Source organism: Desmodus rotundus, chromosome 4, assembly GCF_022682495.2.
Source record: "Desmodus rotundus isolate HL8 chromosome 4, HLdesRot8A.1, whole genome shotgun sequence".
NCBI classification, from domain to species: Eukaryota; Metazoa; Chordata; class Mammalia; order Chiroptera; family Phyllostomidae; genus Desmodus; species Desmodus rotundus.
In genome coordinates this window covers 124215852-124233901 of record NC_071390.1, presented here as the reverse complement: position 1 = coordinate 124233901, position 18050 = coordinate 124215852, and the positions used below count along the sequence as shown (strand labels likewise).

The 18050-nt window shown below is 35.5% G+C and overlaps 1 long non-coding RNA gene across 1 annotated transcript in view; it reads left to right on the top strand.

Moving 5' to 3' along the window:
- The window catches only part of LOC128780635 (uncharacterized), a 57813-nt gene extending 43692 nt beyond the window's left edge, over positions 1-14121 (top strand). Inside the window, exon 3 of the long non-coding RNA XR_008426576.1 lies at positions 13530-14121. This is a non-coding gene — a long non-coding RNA (uncharacterized lncRNA). The remainder of the gene's footprint in view (positions 1-13529) is intronic.
- The last annotated feature ends 3929 nt before the right edge of the window (positions 14122-18050 follow it).

The window sequence follows — 18050 nt, the reverse complement described above, 5'->3', positions numbered from 1 at the left end:
CCTGGGTCCGGAGCATGAATAAGTTTTCAAAGATTGCTGACTCTCTTACCCTATTAGGAATGATTGTGTCTACTCATTCCACTACACGAACCTATTTTTATAGGTGTTTGTTTAGCAACTTTAGAATTTTTATGAAGTCAATTAATAAGCCTTTTTTAAAAAATGAAAGTAAGATAAAAAGTTTAATTTTTCTTATTCTTAACTGATCTAACAGTTAACAATCTGTTCAAAATAATAATTGCAACAATATATTACATTATGTACGTTATATATGGGTGTATATATACATATATGTAATATATATTTTCTATTTTTTCCTTGAGCCATGCATTCTTTAGATGCAATTTTTAATCTCTGAACATAGATGATCTCTTAATGGAAGCACTTACTTCATTAACACTTACTGAAATTATTAGCATATTTGTATCTACCTTATTTTCTATTTTTGTGTATATATACATATATAAACATTTATACATGTATATACTTGTATATGCTTATACATAAATGAAATAAATGACAGCAATGATACAAGGAATGAAAGGGAGAAATTAAAATTATTTTGTTAATATGGGAAACACTATATACATGAAGTAATATGGGCTTATTTGAAAATGGGTTTGGATTACTTCTAAATGTTAATTGCAAACTCTAGGGAAGCCACTAGAAAAAAATTAACTGAATTTATTGAGGCACTGGTTGATAAAATTATATAGGTTTCAGGTGTACAATTCTATAACACATTATCCATATATTATACTGTTTGTTCATTACCCCCACTCAAGTCTCCTTCCACCACCATTTATCCACCCTTTACCCTCTTCTACCTCCTCCCACTCTTTCCCCCTGGTAATCACTGTACTGTTGTCAGTGTCTGTGAGTTTTCTTTTTCTTTTAATCCCTTCAACCTTTTCACCCAGCCTCCCAGCCCCCCTGCCTGCTGACTGATGTCAGTCTGTTCTCTGTATAATAAGCCTTTAAAAAACATTAAATAGAATTGACAGATAGCTATTGTATTCCTACCAATATGGTAGTCAAGTCTTTATATACAAAATTAAGGTCATTATAATAGAAATATTTGTTGTTTTATCCATATGATGTTTTTTGTTTTCTCTCTCTCAGTGAGAGCACCTGTTTACAGCCTCCACTGAGAATCTACAAAGAGCAAACAAGCTTAAATGTAGCATGTGGGATTTAAATGAAAAATATATATGAATTTTTCTCACAGCAGATAGTGTTAAAGAATAACATTCATCTGTGGTTTTGTTATCTCTATGTTCATATATATATATGTGTGTGTCTATATACATATCTCAATCGTATATTTTACTCTCAGTTTCTGGTATTTAATTGGCCTCTGTCTGAAGGAAGAAATGTGGAAAAATGACTCCCAAAGCTATTCTTCATTTTAGTATAAAAAGTCCTTATCAAAAATGAAAAATGGATATTTTACTCATCTATATAATTTTTGTAATAATAATAGTTAAATGTGTTCTTAGTCCAACTGAGTCAAAGATGAGTAGAGAAAGCTAAATATCTTCTGCTTTCAGATACGGGAATAATGCTTAAAATAAATTACATCTATTACTTAGCATGACCACGTCTCAGGCATTTTTAAGCACTTTACACATATTGTCATATTTAATCATTTCAACAGCCCTTTTAGTTAGATCTCATCACTCTGGTTTGTAGGTGAGAAAAATAAAGCTCAGACAGGTTCTGTACCTTGCCTTATGTTGCTTAGCTAAGACGAAATACGAAATGTATTGAAATGCAGAATCGAATGCACATAGATCTTTCTGATACCATCTTTGATTCTCTCTGAGAGAGAAATAGTATTAGAAAATAAAGAAATGTCATGAGTTGAATATAGTATCTTCAATGTAGTGCTTCCGATGCTGTTAACTTAATACAATAGATAAAATCATCACATATTTTGTTTTTAGTGTGTGCCAATTACTGATGATGCAAAGATGATTAACACATGGTTCTTTTTAAAGGACTTTTTTCACACATTGTGAAATGTGTTAGAAAGTATCATTTGGCATAGACTAATTGGCCTGTCTAGAATTCATCCTCCCCTTCTTTATATTAATAACCACATCTTTCCTTGCATGTAAAATGTGCCCCACTAAAACAGACAATGTCTGTGTCTCCCAAGCAGATACATGACAGAGCTCAGGCCACTGCATTTGAAATGGAAGTTGACTTTTGTATGGAATTTCCTCAGAGTCTCTTTAAAGAAGAATCGACTCTTTGGCTTGTCTCTGTCTGTTTCCTTTTCTTTATGTCTGAGATGAAGATATGCCAGCTAGAACACTGGCTGCCATCTTGCAAACGTGAGAACAAAAGCCACTTAAAAGCAGGAAGCTAGCAAGGAATGTGGATCCCTGAAAACAATGTTGAGCTTCCAAGTCACCAGGTGGTCAGCTATGCTATCGCTGTCTCACAAAAAGGTTGAACTGCTACATGAAATACAACCTGAAATATCAGTAGCTTAAGCAAGATTTGGGTTTATTTTTCCAATAAATGAACCTTTCCAACTCTTAGTGACTTAATGAAATGAAAATGGAATTCTCTCACAAATTCCAATCCTACTTTACAGCTGCCTTCTGTCTTTTAGAACACCGTGGGCGTGCAGGACCACCGAGGGACCACTGCCAGGGGAGGGAAGGCAGAGGCAGCTCTGTGGCTTTCTTTTAGGGACGAAGTTTGACTACTGAGTCAAAAAGTATAATGATTGTGCATACTCAGTTGGCCTATTTCTTTGTGAGTAAATATCATTCGTTTCCCCCTGCATTTCACCTAAGTCATCAAGTTTTGGTCATAAAACTACAATTGATATCTTTTATTCTTTCCAATTTTGGTTGCACCTGCAATGCTATCTCCTTTTTCAAGCTGGCATTATGCTTCCTCTCTCTCCTGTGTTATCAGATTTCACTAAGATTTGTCACTTATTCATCTTTTCAAAGAAACAAAGTTTGGCTTTGTTGAGCCTCTCTAGTGTAAATTTAATTAAAAAAACAAAATCACAAATTTCTGGTCCTATCCTCATTATTTCTTATATCTTACATTCTTTGAGCTTGTTTTGCTCTACTTCTTCTAATTTGTCATGATGTATTGTTTTTCATTGTTTACTCTCTGTTCTTTTCTAGAAAAATTATTGGAGGCTATAAATTTTCCCGAAGACAGTATTTTAGTCACCATCTACACGTGGCGGCATATTATATACTTTTATTTTTTTGAGTTTGTGATCTGCTTTAATCCTTGTTTTTTGTAGAATTTTTCCTTAAAATTTTTTTTTTATTGTTGTGCAGTTACAGTTGTCTCCATTTCCCTCCTTTCTCTCCCCCACTACCCACACCCACCTCTCACATTCAATACACACCCCCTTTGGCTTTGTCCATGGGTCCTTTATACATTTTCCTTGATGACCCTTCCCCTTCTTTCCCTCATTATGTCCCTCCCCCTCCCCTCTGGTCACTGTCAGTTTGTTCTTTATTTCTGTGTTTCTGGTTCTATTTTGCTTGCTTGTTTGTTTTGTTGATTAGGCTCCACTTATAGGTGAGATCATATGGTATTTCTTTTTCACCGACTGGCTTACTTCACTTAGCATAATGCTCTCCAGTTCCATCCATGCTGTCATGAAGGGTAGGAGCTCCTTCTTTCTTTCTGCTGTGTAGTATTCCATTGTGTAAATAGACCACAGTTTTTTGATCCACTCATTTACTGATGTGCAGTTAGGCTGTTTCCAGCACTTGGCCATTGTAAATTGCACTGGTATGAATATTGGGGTGCATAGGTTCTTTTGAATGGGTGTTTCAGAATTCCTAGGGTGTAATCCCAGCAGTGGAACTGCTGGGTCAAAAGGCAGTTCCGTTTTTAGTTTTTTGAGGAAATTCCATACTGTTTTCCACAGTGGTTACACCAGTCTGCATTCCCACCAACAGTGTACTAGGGTTCCCTATTCTCTACCTCATCAGCACTTATTGTTTGTTGATTTGTTTATGATAGACATTCTGACAGGTGTGAAGTGGCATCTCATTGTGGTTTTAATTTGCATCTCTCTGATGGCTAGTGCTGCTGAGCGTCCTTTCATATGTTTCTGGGCCCTGTGTATGTCCTCCTTGGAGAAGTGTCTGTTCAGGTTTTGCCTATTTTTAATTGAATTGTTTATCTTCCTGGTGTGGAGTCATGTGAGTTCTTTATATATTTTGGAGATTAAACGCTTGTCCAAGGTATCATTGGCAACGTTTCTAAATATTTTCTATTTTTTTCTTGACCTATGTATTATTTGGAAGTGATTTTTAATTTCTGGACATAGATGATCTCTTAAAAGAAGCATTTAGTTCATGACGAGTTACTGAAATTGTTGGTATATTTGGATCTAAATCAGTTACCTTATTTTCTATTTTTGTACTTGTAGTTTCTACATAAGTTCCTGGTCCAAATAAGCATTATATAAGTATAAATAAAATATTTGTCTTATATTTTATATTTTTCTTTTTGTTACCATTCCAACTTCTTTTATATTAATTCAATGATTTTCCTCATTCTACATGTTTAGCTTCTACTAGTTTAGAACTTATATATATTTTCCCTATTTTCCTGTAATTACATATGTAAATAAAATTGGCTTTCCTTTTTGAGGGTGGAAGGGCTTTACCTTTTACCACATTTAATTATTTCACCAACTTTCCACCCCCTGCCTCTGACAACCACCAATCTGTTCTCTGTATCTATGTGTTTTTCATTTTTTAAAGTTTCTATATATAAGTGAAATAAGCTAGGTGGTAAAAGACAAATGCCATATGATCTCACCTATAAGTGGAACCTAATCAACAAAACAAACAAGCAAGCAACATAGAACCAGAGACTGGAAATTAAGAACAAACAGACAGTAACCAGAGGGGAGGTAGGAGGGGATACTGGTGGGAAAAAGGGAGAAGGGTTTTCAAGAACATCTATAAAGGACACATGGACAAAACCAAAGGGGGTAGGATAGATGGTGGGAAGTGGTGATGGCTGGGGTGGGGGGAGTTGTGGGGGAAAGTGGAGACAACTGTACTTGAACCACAATGAGAAAACAAATAGCATTTGTCTTTTGCTATCTGACTTATTTCACTTAGCATAATATCCTTAAGATCCATCCATGTTGTTGCAAGTGGCAGGATTTCATTCTTTTATGGCTGAATAATATCCCATTGTATATATGCGCCACAATTTTTTTATCAATTCATCTGTCAATGGAGACTTAGGGTGTTTCCATGTTTTGCCTATTAGAAATAATGTTGAGTGAACATGAGGATTCAAATGCTTTTTCAAATTATTTTTTAATTATTTTTATAAGTACCCAGAAGTGGTATTGGTACTATTGGTAGATCAAATAGCAGTTATATTTTGAATTTTTTGAGGAAACTCCATACTGTTTTTCATAGTGGCTGTGCCAAGTTACATTCCCTACCAACAGTGCACAAGGGTTTAATTTTCTCCACATCCTTGCCAAGATTTATTATTTTTTATCTTTTTGATACTAGCCATTCTAACAGATGTGAGGTAATATCTTATTGTGGTTTTGATTTGCATTTCCCTGATATTGATGATGTTGAGCTCAATTTCACGTACCTGTTTGCTATGTGTCCTTTGAAAAATTGTCCTTTGAGATTACCTACCCACTTCTTAATCAGATATTTTTTTACTAATGACTTATATGAGTTCCTTATATATTTTTGATATTAACTCTTTATCAGATATATGATTTACACATATTTTCTACTGTTCCATAAGTTCCTTTTCATTTTATTTATGGTTTTCTTTGCTTATAAAGGCTTCTTAGTTTGAGGTGGTCATAACTGATTATTTTTACTTTTGTTTCAACTGCCCTTGTTGTAAAATCCAAAAATCATTGCCAAGACTGATGTCAAGCAGTTTTCCTCCTTGGTTTTCTTCTAGGAGTTTTATGGATTCAGGTATTACATTCAAGCCTTTCATCAATTTTAAGTTAATTTTGTGCATGGCGTAGGAAAGACTTGGTACTTTTTCACTGTTTTGCATGTTATTGTTGAGTTTTCCCAAAACCACTTATCAAAGAGACTATCCTTTCCCCATTGTTGACTACTTTGTTGTAAATCAATTGTCCATGTACACATAGATTTATTTATGGGTTCTCTATTGGTTATTAATTTATGTGTTTGTTTTTATGCCAATACCATACTGTTTTCATTATTATAGCTTTGTAATATAGCTTGAAATCAAGGAGTATGATGCCTTTATTTGTTCTTTTTTGTCAAGATTATTTTGACTTTTTGGCATTTTTTGTGGTTCTCTGTAAATTTTAGGATTATTTCTTTTATTTCTGTAAAGAGTGCCATTGGAATTTTTATAGGGATTGCACTGATTCTGTAGATTGCTTTAGGTGGCATGGACAATTTAATGACATTAAGTCTACCAATCCATAAGCAGAGAATATCTTTCTATTTGTTTGCATCTTCTTCAATTTCCTTAATGGCTTATTGTTTTCACCTCCTTGCTTAAATGTATTCCTAAATGTTTTATTATTTTTGATGCTATTATAAACTGAATTACTTTCTTATTTCTTTTTAAAAAGATTTTATTTATTTATTTTTAGAGAGAGGGAGAGGGAGGGAGAAATAATGGGAGAGAAACATTGATGTGCTAGAAAAACATCGATCAGTTGCTTCTTGCAGGCCCCCAAATAGGGACCTGACCTGCAACCTAGGCATATGCATTGATCGGGAATCGAACCCATGACCCTTTGGTTTGCAGGACAATGCCCAACTGACTGAGCCATACCAGTCAGGGCCGGGATTATTTTCTTAATTTATCTTTCTGATAGTTCATTATTAGTGTATAGAAATACAACAGATTTTTTTTGTATATTGACTTCATAACTTGAAACTTTACTGAATTTGTTCATTAGCCCTAACAGTGTTTTGATGGTGCCATGAGGGTTATTAAACTCCTCTTGCCTTCTTGGAATAAATCCCAAAGATCATGGTGAGTGATTCTTTTAGTGCATTGTTGAATTTGGTTAGCTGATATTTTCTTGAAGATTTTTACATTTCTATTCATCAGGGGTATTGACCAGTAATTCTTTTTCTCTTTCTGTCTCTCTTGTTCTGTGAGTGTGTGTGGGGGAGGGGGTTCCTTTTATGGTTTGGGTATCAGAGTAATGCTGTCCTCATAAAAGAGTTTGAAGGAGTTTCCTGCTCTTTAATTTTTAGAAAGAGTTTGAGGATTGGTATTAATTCTTCTACAAATGTTTGGTAGAATTTACCACTGAAGTTGTTTGGTGTTAGACTTAGATTTTTGGGGGGAAGTTTTTGGTTACTGATTCAATCTCTTTACTAGAAATTAGTATGTTTAGATTTTCTATTTCATCATAATTCAGTGTTAGTAGTTTGTATGTTTCTGGATTTTTTTTTTCATTTCTTCTAGATTGTACGATTTGTTGGAATGTATTGTTCATAGTAGTCTCATGCCAGTTGTAATATCTTCTCTTTCACTTCTGATATTATTTATTTGAACCTTCTCTTTCCCTCTCTGTTTCATAAGTCTAGCTAAAGACTTGTCAATTTTGTCTTTTGAAAGAATGAGTTCTTAGTTTCATTAAGTTTTTCTAGTGTCTCTTTACTTTCTATTACTTTTATTTATATTTACTTTTATTATTTATTCCTCCTACCAACTTTAGGCTTTGTTTCTTTCTAGTTCTTTCAAGTGTAACATTAGGTTATTTATCTTTTCTTATTTCTTGAGGTAGGCATTTATTGCTATTTTCCCCTCCTAGAACTGCTTTTGGTGCAGTCTATAAGTTTTGGTACATTGTTTTCCATTTCAATTGTCTGAACATATTTTTCTTTTATTTTTAAATTTGTTTTTTGATTTCCTCTTTGCCCTATAGATTATTTAGTAACGTTGTTTGATCTCCACATATTTTTATATTTTTTTTCCTACTTTTAATTAATTTCTAGTTTCATACCATTATGGTTGAAAATAATACTTGACATAATTTCAATCTTCTGAAACTCATTAAGACCTGTTTTGTGGCCTGACATATGATCTATTCTGGAAAGTATTCTATATGGACTTAAGAAAAAAAGTGGATTATTCTGCTTTTGAATGGAAAGTTCTATAAAGGTCTATTAAGTCTATCTGCTATAATATGTCCTTGAATTCCAATATTTTCATATTGATTTTCTGCATGGATGTTCTATTCATTGATGATATTGCATTATGAAATTACCTACTATTATTGTATTGTCATTTGCTACTGTATGCTTGCTAATATTTGCTTCATATATCAAAGTGCTCCTTTGTTGAGTATATGCATATTTACAATGCTATATTCTCTTGATTGGCCTATTATTTATAATGACCTTTTTTTTGTCTTGTGTTAGCCTTTGTCTTAAAGTCCATTTTATTTGATATAAGTGTTGCTATCCCAGATTTTTTGTTCTGTTTTAGTTTTCATTTTTATGGAATATTTTTCTATTTTTTCCATTTCAGTCTGTGTCCTTAGCTAAAGAAATAGCTGCTCTAAGGAAATAGCTGTCCAGCTGCTCTATGCAGTATCCATTCACCTACACTACCAGAAACCATCATGAAAACATAGGAACGGTATTTGCCCAGAGGCAAAAACATTTTTAACTTGAAGAATCAATAATTAAGTACTATACTCTTGTATTTTATAGAACATGTTATGGTCTGAATGGTTGTGTCTTAGCCTGCATCCTCCTCCCCACCAAACTTTGTATGTTGAAATTTTAACATCCAATGATGATGGTTTCAGTAGAAGAGGCCTTTGGAAAGTACTTGAATTATAAGGATGGAATCTTTATTAATCTAATTAGTGCTTTTTATTTATTTAATTGTTGTTCAAGTAGAGTTGTCTCCATTTTACCCCCCACTATTCCCCCTCAACCCCGCCATCCCCACTCCCCACCCTTGATCCTACACTTCTTTAGTATAAAGATGCTCCAGAAAGATCCGTAGTCTTTTCCATCATGTTAAGACACAGCAAAAAAGCTCTCGCTATGAACCAGATGAGGTCTCTCATCAAAATGTGGCTATACTAGTGTTCTGATCCTACGCTTCCCAGCCTTTAGAAATGTGACAAATTTTGTTTGTTATAAGCCACCCGGTCTGGGGTATTTTTTATGGAAGCCCAAACAGAACAAGACAAATACCAATGAATAAAAGAAAAAATAACTTTTAGATTTAAATCTCCTGGAAGTTCTACAAAAGATCAAAATTTGATCTCAAACACTAATGACATGATTAAGCAGTATTATTTTGTTATTACTGATAAAAAGGTAACATACATGTACCCCAACCAAAATGGTTAAATGTTTTTAATCCAATGCTCCATGACATTTGTCATTAATTTTTACCAGAACCTCTTTTCCCAGGAGACAGAGAGATAGACAGCTCATGACATTATTCTAAACTTTTTTATTTTTTAATAAATGGGAGTACTTAATGCTTCTATTAATATAGTAACTCTCCCTTAAATGATACTTTGCTTCTTGGGTTCGCAATGCTGGTTATTGGTTAGGCTTTCTAGCAGGGGCCTAAAGACTAAAACAAGAAACAGAATGTTAAAAAGAGATGTTTCCCTGCCAATGTCTTCTTGGAGTTCTCCTAATTCCTTCCAGGCTCTTTGCTTTGGTGTTTTCACTCTCTCCTCTGAAAGCTACTAGAATTTGTAATTGAGGGAATTGTTCCATAAATCAGTAAACATAAAAGCTAATTCAAAATTGTTTAGCAGCTAAAATAGTTCAGGCTTTTCTCTTAGTAAAGTCTTCTCTAGCAAGCACTTCACTTCTGAAAATTGCATATCCTGTATTGTATTTCTTACATGAAATATATCTTCAAATAAGCTGGAAATTATTTCACAGACACTACTGGGTTATAGTTTTTGTTTCTTCAGTTCACAAACATAGGGCTTTTCATTTCCCCCACTCAAGTAGACTGAATATTATCCTCCCTCAGACTACTGTTGGCACAGCTATGTTTGCACTGTAGAGTCAAAGTTCCAACAGTTATCTCAAAGGTCAGTCCATGAAGGATTATCTAAAGGAAAGCTCAGCATAGAGGAGTCAAAGGTCATGCAACTTCCCTGCCGGACCATCAGTCACACCGTGCTTACTGTCATCGCAAGGCTGTACTCAAAGGGGTGCTTTAAGAGACTGGCATAGAGGCCATGCAAATGCAGCACAGGTCGGGACCTAACACACCTGCTGTGTATTCACAGTGAACCAACTGGCCTACTCAGTGCCACAATTTAACTGTGACACTGGGTCACATCACGTGTGAAGTTTAAAAGTCTCTCTCTCTCTCTCTCTCTCTCTCTCTCTCTCGTATGGTTTTTTTTTTTTTTTTTATTTAGTAAAACACAAAACACAACTTTCCACTAGCTAGCTAAGCATGCTCTTTGGATATTGTCACTTAGGATATTCTTGTGAGGAAGGCAAATGTCAAAGCTCATAATCCTTACTTTATGAATGGAAGAGGTATCAAAAGATGAAAGGGCTCATATTTTATCAATGGAAAAAATAAAAATATTATTCATGAGAATATTCATTTACGATCAATGCCCTTTCCCTACATTTGTGTTTCAATTTGGAGGGACAACGATCAGAACCCATACGTGATGTTTATTGTTTGACTCTGTATGAACATATATCCAGTTTTTTGTTGGTGTTCACCATAATCTCTATCTACTGATGCTATTAGTGCAAAATAGCACTAATAATTGTTTTAGTTTTTGTTTTTGTTTTGTTTTTACATAAAAGCTGTTAAAGGTAAACTAGTGAATAGATGCTTTGTCAAAAATTTTAAGGACAATTTTTAAGGAATGTTCATAATATTTTGTGGAGATTGGACTAAACCCTTGCTTTTTAAACTGTACATTATAAAGTTTAAAACCAGTGCATTTTGGAATAGTCTATACTGGCTCACAGAGAATATTATTAAAAATTTTACAAGCTGGTTGTTAGTACAGAATACATAAGTATATATTATACCTATGAACAAATTTTATAATAAACATTTTACTACTATATCTTCTATATAGTAGTAAAACTACTATATAGTTGTATGCTTGAAATAGTACATGACATTCTGCTACCAGCATATATCCCAAACTCCTCTCTCAGTAACGTTACTTTGGTAGCTTAAAGTCAGCCATGCTGGGAGTATTTACACCATGAAAATCAGCACATTCTATAAATTGAGCTTGATTTATTGTTTTATTCACTGTGTAAACCAGGGGTTGGGAAACTGTCGCCTGTGGGTTAGCTTACTGTTTTTCTAGACAGAGTGTCACAGGAATGAGACAGGGCAGGCTGAGTTCGTGCTCTCCGATGACCGAGTTGAGTAGCCACAACAAAGACCGTGTGGCTGCAGGCCTGGATTTTCTAGGTATCTGGCTCTTTCAGAAGTTTGCAAAACTTTGGTCTGGACTTCAGAAGGCAATGGAAAAAATGATAATAATGCAGTTGGAATGTGTTTGTGTTGTGATTGTGGCCATTGCATTGTGAATAGCACCCAAGAATGAGAAACTCCTCTTCCATTTGTCACAACCTGTTACCAAATCAACAAAGGTGTCCCTAATATCATTGATGGAAGGGTGACCTTCCAGTGCATGGCTTCTTTGTTTCACTTTCATCTTGGTCATTGAAGCAAAAAATACCCATCAACATTTGTCAGAATTTTATTCATTAATCACTTACAAACAGAGGCTATGGATACAAGAGTTCAGCAAAAATCAAAAGCATATTGGGGGAATCAATTGGCTCTATGGAATTTAGAATAAAGCATACTGTATATTTTATTATTTGTGTATTGTGTGCTGCAAACTTTTTTATCTGTAAAATTTATAATAAACCTATAGCCGTATGTATACATGTCTTTCTGAAGGGCCGGTGCTAGCCATTTACCATCACACTGCTACCTAGGGCTATGTGCCTTTGTCTGCATAAAAACTACTTTAGAGGAATCTCATTATATTAATTATTATACAATTATACAATGATAGGAACTATACAAATACCTAGTATAATGTGTAGTTCTATTATTTATTAATTATTTTTGTGTTAATCACCAAATAATTTTCAAAATGGGCCTTAAATGACTTTAATCTCTTTCAAATTGAAGCTATTTGAAGAATCAAAGAATTTGGAATTAAAATATTGACAAAATTCATACACAGAAAGAATATATTCCACCTATTGCAATTGTCCTGAGAAATCATACTATTGATTTTGCTACACTTTCAATGTTTGGTCCACTTGTTTATGGAAAAACAGCCATTTTAAACCATTTTTTCCCTAAGAATTATCACATACCCCATTTACTTTTTCATTTAATCGTTAATGGGTAACATGAAAAATATAAGTACCCTGGAAGTTATTGTTTAGTGTATGGTCTTATGTAAGAAACAAAGAACAAAGCAGAAATCTTTCTCTGTAATCAAGTAGCAAGGATTTATTCTTTTCATTTTTCACAAACAAATCACCTGATTAATAGCTTTTTGTTATAAAGACTGAATTACTTTTTTTAACTTGCTAGGACTCCAGGTGGAGTCAATAATTTCACATTCATTGAAAGAAATTGAAGGAAATAGACTGTAATCCAGAGCTGTGTAATTCAGCATTTCAGAGAATTTTATATTCAGCGTGAATTTACAAAGCTTATGTGACGAGTATTTCAGTTGTTGAATAACTCCCTTGCAGTTCAGTTGTGAGTATGCTATTCTATAGTGTATTTCACAAATTAGGTTTCGATGCTTTAATGAACGTAAATTTCAGTATTTTTAACTATAGCTACAGAATGTAACAAAAAAAAGTTGGAAACAACAAAACTAAAGGCAGCGTAGTAATGTATTTTTTAAGTGAATTGAAACTAAAACTCAAACAGTCTGTCTATTCTGACCAGTTGGTGAAATTTGTGGCTAAAAGGAACGGATATAGGTGCTGGGATTTGTAGAGGACATCAGTAAAGAGCAGGAGGAATCAGTTGGAGACACTGGACATTTTAAGAGAAGTTTACCAAATTAAGTAATTTTTTTCTACAGAGCAGTGGAGGCAATAGAACTGGGAAGTGAAGGATTTTCTACAGGGATGCATGGATGCAGTTATCACATTCTGTGGAGGAATTAATGGAATTAATCAAATTAATTAATCTAATTAAATTAATTAATTAATTATCTCCTTAACTTTGGTTCACATATTATTCATGGCAGCTGAGCTGACAGGGGGTTTCCCAGCCTTGCCTACTGAGTTTTCATGACTCAGGAGCAGCCTGTATTTTGTCCTGTTCATGCTGGGTGGGAACCTGCAGAACCTCAGTACAAGCAGACCTCATTTTATAGCAATTCACTTTCGTGGGCTTCACAGATGTTGTGTTACTTTTTTAAAAAACAAATTAAAGGCAAGACCCTCCACCAGTAAAATGATTACTACTCCCTTTATTATGATGTTCACTGTATTGTGATGCTTACTTTATAGAGGTGGTCTGGAACCCAACCTGCAATATCTCTGAGGTGCACCTGGACTTCCTATTCAGCCATGTGAGAGGCAAGAGTCACATGCAAGAGAGCCGCAGAGTCAGTTAAAAGGACAAGATGTTTCCCAGGATTTCAAGGGGAGAACATGAGTCAAACTTGAGAGGTGCCAAAATGAAAATGTGAAGATAAGGCAGAGGATGGAGGTGATACCAAAGAAAAATTGAGCAGCAACATTCAGCTGCAATAGCAATAGCAGATTGGAACAACTGGCTTGTATCTGGACCACAAGCATAAAGGGTGTGCTAGAATTTGCTGGGGTCAAATGCAGACGGCCATTTCAGCCCAGGGAATCATCTAGGCATTTCAAAACTATGATACTCAGGCCAAAGCTCATTACAATTAAATGAGAATATCTGGATGTACAATGCTGACATCCATATTTCTTAAAGTTTCCCAGATCTTTCCAAAGTGCAACAAGGCTAGGAACTTCATGCACTGATTATACCTTAGAATTACCTGGGAGCTTTGATGGTGTACCAATGCCTGATTCCCCCCTAACTAATCTACACAGAATTTTTGTCAATAAGGCCCCAGAATAGGGATTAGTTGAGATCAGGATTTTGTCATTTAGACAGAGAATTTACCATGTCCCGTACTTTTCTCATTGAGCTGTTCCACTCTGGGACAATAAGCCAACTAGCTTTGGTAAATGGAGCAAACTATAAGGATTCTAAACAAATGACAGTAATAGTATACTTCATAAATGCTATTATGCTTTTCTTCACATTTGAACTTTACATGTAATAAGTTTAATTTTATTACCCTGCATGTAAGACAAGAGTATTAAATAAAGATTAACATTTCAGAAATCATTGTCATTTTATATCCTCATTGTAATTTTCATGCAAAAACTCATTTGATGAGAAATTTCTAATGCTGAACACATAACTTTTTGTTAGTGCCATGTAGGTAAAATAACTAAAATAGACGCGTCCTAAAACCAGTTCCAAGAAGAGGATTCAATTCCTTCAGCCCTCGTTTTGCAATTATTCATTGTCACGAAAGTCAAAGCGTATGAGTAATTCTGTACTTGAACACTCAGAAGAAAATTGTTGTGTAAATAATTAATACTCCAAAAGGCCAAATGTAATTTGAAAGTCGGTGATTTTCTCTTGCCAGCGTTATGGCCATTGAAGGTGAATACTCTCCCAACAGACTCCCTTCCTGCCCGGGGGCGGGGGGGGGGGGGGTGGCAAAACAATGCCAATGGTGGATTTTGCGTCAGGCTGATTCAGCACTATAATTTCTATCTAATTAACTGAGAAGACAAAAATTCTAATTTTTTTAACTTTAAATCTGAGAAAGAGAATTTGGAATAAAATTGGAATGGCATTTTTTAATTGACAAAAACCAAAGGAAAGCACTAAAACTGTTCATGCATCCTGAAACTTTTAATTGAAAATTTAGGAACAAAAAGTATAAATATAGCAATCTTGTTAATGAAATAAATATAATTCTGATCTTCACTTTAAAATATTTTTACAACTTTATTTTAGTCACAAAGTTCATTTAAAGATAAATGGTTTGCATTGCTAAACTCAAAGAAAAGTACCACAAATCATAAAGATAAACCTCTAGTTAAAAGAATTACTTAAAGGAAAAAGTATAAATGAATGACTAGCTCTGTAACAATATCTGATTTATTGGCCCAATTGATTAGTCACACTAATTATATCAAAGAATATCAAAATTTAATAGTGAAAAGCATTTCTTCAGATATTAAAAATACATTTGTTCATATATTTATAGTACATTTTATGTTACTATCAGTTGGATAGGGAATTGTCAAAGAAGTTTGATTTGTCAGGTATTAAAGATTAAATTTGTGATGTTAAAGGGCATGGTTTTACTTTTCTCAGTTAAAAATAATTGTTTCCTTACTTTAGGTAATTTTAAATGTAAACAATGGTACAGACAATCTTAGCCAGAGGCTATTTTGAAGTGATTTTCATAATGTGAAGAAAATGTTCCAATGCCTTCATCATATAATTTGTTTTTTTCAAATATAAGCTTATTTTTAAACAAATGAGATTGGTCTATATATTATTTTTTATTGACCTTCTTAATTAAATCACTTCTTAATGAAAACTCATCAGCAAATCACTAATTGATTTCATTACCAATCAAAAGCCTTTCTGATCTTGAGAAGTGACCTGGGAATATTTCTCATGAAAGTGCAGGGATATTGGAGTGTTATCCAGCAAGGAGTCGCTGCCAACACCCATGAAAGTTAATACTCTGACACTGACTTTTGAGGAAAAAGAACATCTTTTCCTACAGAGTAGGCCAGTGAGGAGACAGTGTTACCAAATAAAGGGGTCCATTTGCCTGCAGGCATCAAAGCCCAATAGGAGGTGAACAGGGGTTTGCAGCAAAAAAAGTTAAGATTTATTTGAGTAAATGGCACCAAACCCAGAGGAACAGGTGGATCCATATTCTTACACCTGGCTCCCTGATGGATTCTAGGGGATGGGTTTTTATAGGGTTATGCTTAGGCTTGTGGTCTCTATTATTCGGTTGGCACTAGGGTGGAAGGTAGTTGATGGTGTCTGGTCCTGGTATCGGCCATGGCATTGCTTTGTCTAGCTTGAAAGGGGGTGGTCACTGGGACCATTCTGCTTTTCTGGGTCTGGCTGAACTGGAACTCTGACTCTGTGGTCAACAGATCCCAGGCTTTGTTCCTGAGATTATTAGGTATGGTCAGAACTTCACTGTCCTGAGGGCCTAGTGATTAAGGGAGTAGATCTTGCAGGGGAGAGGGAGTCAGAGTGCTGGAAGAGGCCAATTTGAATCAAAAGGAAAGAGAGGAGCAAAGGTCATATTGAAGACATTTAGTTTCTGTGAGATTACAACAGGAGGCAAGGCTCATATCTGTCTTGAATTAAGATTTTTGGGGCGAGTTTTAGGAGGTTAGGGGGCACAGGCTACATAGAAGTGCTGGTGGGGCAGGTTTCAATTTGAGGGTTTTGGAAATTTGACCATATATGGTAAGATATGATAAGGGGTTTCAGTTCCAGATCTTCCTGGACAATGGACCCTTTGCTTCTGAAAGGGTTCAGTTGTTTAAATTCTGGTCATGTCCAAGTTCTTGATTTTCTGGGGGAAATGGGTTAGGTGAGACTTTGGTTCCAGGTGCAACTGGAGGTCAAAATTCTCTCCTTTGCACATGCTTTGCTGTATTTTTTTTGAAGTTTTAGTCTTTTAACTTGAAAAGCAACTCAGAAATAAGATAGGGGCAGTTTGAGCTGGTTTTACTGTAACAGAGGGGTCTGGGGAGACTGCTGGGGAGTGGAAAGAAACCCTTAGCTGGTGCGAGAGCCTGCACTTCCTGGAGGGAACCCTGGGTGGTGTCATGAAGTAAACATTGAAATTGCAACCCAAACCACATGATAGCCTTTCTACACGCTCAGGCAAGCTGGTATGGTGCCCCTCTACATTGACCTGGCTACTAAGCAGTGTGGCATGACACAGCTGGAGGCAGCTTGCACAGAGTCAGCTCAGGCTGAAAAGGTCACAACACACATATAACAAGGTGACACCCCTTCCTGGGCAGAGATGCAGCGCCACTGCATGGCTAGAAAACCCTCCCACCTGCTTCTAGATCATGGCATGAGGAGGGACAGAGGCAGGGTGCAAGCCGATGTGCATAGTGGCTAACATGTTGGAGTGCATGTGCATAGGATTTGGGGGCAAAATATTTAAAATTAAATGCATGTAGAAGCTCCTGTTCTTTCCTTCCCCCTTGCACTCCTCATCAGGGATTGGGGCCCAGTGTTCATGGGCTGGCAGGCCTTAGAAACTGCATGGTCAGACAAGCCCAGCACCCCTCTGCAAGCGTGAGAAGAGGTGGGCAGCAGCCAGAGGAAAGGGCAGCACTTGGCAAGAAGGACGCCAGCATGTACCGACTCCAAATTACACCTGGAGTCGAACTGTGACCGGTAACACGCTAATCCACCTGTATTTCCCAAAGGATGATGTATTTTTTAGATAGGAGTGGGGATTCCAGGCACACCCTTGAACTGAGATGGCAAAGGGTAGAGGGGATATTTGGCTTTGGGTGTTTTAAAGGAAATAAACTTTGAGGTAAAAGCCCATTATTCTTCCAATAATTTTAGCCTTTAAATAAAACAACCCCTTTCCCTTTTCACCAAACCCTTGCCCCCAGAGTTTATTGGCGGCAGATGGCACACCCCCACAAGGCTGTATGTAACACTACCATCATACTCGTTTGAGCAGAAAGATGTGTATTCTCCATAAACAAGTATTCCATTAAAGTACACAATGTTTTACAATCCTGAAGGTGAATTAGAAATTATGACCTCTACCTTAATATAGAAAAATTAGGGAAACTATGTGACTGTGTAACAATAATAACTTGCAGTGGTAAGAGAATAATTTTAAGGAATCCTTTACCACACTTTCTTTGCCAAAACTAAATTTAGGACACATCTCCACGAAAAGA